We start from the raw sequence: 2510 nt of genomic DNA on the forward strand, positions 1-2510 counted from the left end.
CCCTCCCGGATCCCAAGGGCAGGGAGAGAGAGATGCAGGAAGAAGAGGAGCCCAGGCTTCTGCGTCAGGTTACTGGAAGCACCTAGCTGAGTAGGCCTTTAGCTAGGACTCATCTTGATGCTCTCCTGAGGGTGCAATGCCTCCCCTCGAATTACATCTTGAGGGAGAGTAACTGCCAGGGCACAGGGATGGGGGTACAGGGCAAAGAGATGTCCCTTAGCCAGAGCTCTTGTAGGTGAAGCACCAGCAGAGCAAAGACAGGGAGGTTAGCCTCTGGTTGGGTAAAACTGAGCTGAGTGGGGGGGGGGGGGCTCTGCACCATTTAGGACCCTTCTGTGTATCTTCTCCCAAGGGGCTGTCTCTTGTCTTTACTTAACGCAGCTCTCAAATCTGTTCGCACACCTTTTCCTCTCCTCTGTCACCCCTAGCTTCTCTCCTACAAACCCATTTTCCCAGCTGCAGCTGAACAGATACTTGAAACCCACAAGTGTCTCCACATCAAGCTCTCCCTAAGTGGCTAGTGGTTTTCCAAAGCTTGTAGAATAAAAAGGTCAGTCCCTCCTCATATCCCTGCCCTGTCCTGGGCAGAATAAGGCCTTGGCAACTGCCAACCTTCTCTCTGGTCATAGTCCATCAAAGACCATTTCTCAGGCCAGTCTCCATTTGTTTGCCTTACCCAACAACCCATGGTTGTGCCTACCTCTATGCTTCTGTGCCCAAAATGTCCTTGCCTTTTCTTCTCAACCTGGCAAATTACTCATCCTGCAGGATCATGCTTAAATAGCAGTTTGAATAGTCCCCCTAGCCCTCTGTGCCTATCTAGGCTTAACAGCCTTCTTCTAATGAGCAGGGTCTGCCTGACCAGGTAAGTGGTGGTGCAGTGGGTAGAGCGTTGACCTGGGACCCAGGTTCAAAACCCTGAGCTCACTGGCTTGAGCGCAGGCAGTGGCGGGATTTATGTATTTTTTTTTTTTTTTTTTTTTTTTGCATTTTTCTGAAGCTGGAAACAGGGAGAGACAGTCAGACAGACTCCCGCATGCGCCCGACCAGGATCCACCCGGCACGCCCACCAGGGGCGACGCTCTGCCCACCAGGGGGCGATGCTCTGCCCATCCTGGGCGTCGCCATGTTGCGACCCTCCTGGGTGTCGCCATGTTGCGACCAGAGCCACTCTAGTGCCTGGGGCAGAGGCCACAGAGCCATCCCCAGCGCCCGGGCCATCTTTGCTCCAATGGAGCCTTGGCTGCGGGAGGGGAAGAGAGAGACAGAGAGGAAGGCGTGGCGGAGGGGTGGAGAAGCAAATGGGCGCTTCTCCTATGTGCCCTGGCCGGAATCGAACCCGGGTCCTCCGCACGCTAGGCCGACGCTCTACCGCTGAGCCAACCTGCCAGGGCTAATTTATGTAATTTAACAACTGGTTTTCTGCCCTAATGACTGTGTTAAATATTTTAAAAAATGATATACCAAAAGGTAGTTTATTATTTCATGCATTTTTATTTATTATTTCATGCATATACTTAAATAAGAACAATAAAAGAGGTACACAAAATAAGATTATAACAGTTCTAAAATAGTAATGAAAAAATATTAAATAATACCTGACAAAAAACAATAAAACTGTTATTTAGCCTGACCAGGCGGTGGCACAGTAGATAGAGCATCGGACTGGGATGCAAAGGACCCAGGTTCAAGACTCCGAGGTCACCAGCTTGAGCGTGGACTCATCTGGTTTGAGCAAAAGCTCACCAGCTTGATACTTACATGGCAGAGGAGATACCATGATCATGAAGGTGGTTTTTCCAGGGCGAGGCTTATCCATTGCACTCCGGATGTGCTGACCCCTGAGATTTCCCCAAATGTGGGAAACTCGACTGCATAATTTGTGGTAGTGGGGGACTGCGTTCGCGCTCTCCCCTGACAAAAAAAAAAAAAAAAAAAAAAAAAAAAGCTCGCCAGCTTGGACTCAAGGTCACTGGCTCGAGCAAGGGGTTACTCGGTCTGCTGAAGGCCCACGGTCAAGGTACATATGAGAGAGCGATCAATGAACAGCTAAGGTGTTGCAACACGCAACGAAAAACCAATGATTGATGCTTCTCATCTCTCCGTTCCTGTCTGTCTGTCCCTGTCTCTCTCTCTCTCTCTCTCTCTCTCTGTCTCTGTAAAAAAAAAAACACCTTGTTATTTAAGATATTTCCAATGACAGCTTGTCACCCCCTGGTTGTTTGGCACTTTTTCTCTTTGTTATATGTTTGTTTATTGAAGGAACAATCATGAATAAATTAAAATGTAGTATTTCATCAAAGGCACAATGAGTTTTATGAAATAAATGAATATTACAAGCATAGTTCTGTCAAATTTATTTTTACCTAGGGACAGAATGAACATGACTATGGGCACTTAGGATATGCTGTTGAGCAGGTAAACGTTAAAAATGAGTAAGGAGTCTCTCTCTCTCTCTCTCTCTCTCTCTCTCATTCTAACTCTCTCTCCTCTCTAAAATGAATAAATAA

At 47.6% G+C, this 2510-nt stretch overlaps 1 non-coding gene across 1 annotated transcript; it reads left to right on the forward strand.

The window, feature by feature from the left end:
- Positions 1-1753: 1753 nt before the first annotated feature.
- LOC136336750 (U1 spliceosomal RNA) lies at positions 1754-1917 on the forward strand. The gene has a single exon (XR_010731572.1). It is a non-coding gene; the product is annotated as a U1 spliceosomal RNA (small nuclear RNA).
- Positions 1918-2510: the final 593 nt, after the last annotated feature.

The sequence above is a fragment of the Saccopteryx bilineata genome, chromosome 4 (assembly GCF_036850765.1).
Source record: "Saccopteryx bilineata isolate mSacBil1 chromosome 4, mSacBil1_pri_phased_curated, whole genome shotgun sequence".
NCBI classification, from domain to species: domain Eukaryota; kingdom Metazoa; phylum Chordata; class Mammalia; order Chiroptera; family Emballonuridae; genus Saccopteryx; species Saccopteryx bilineata.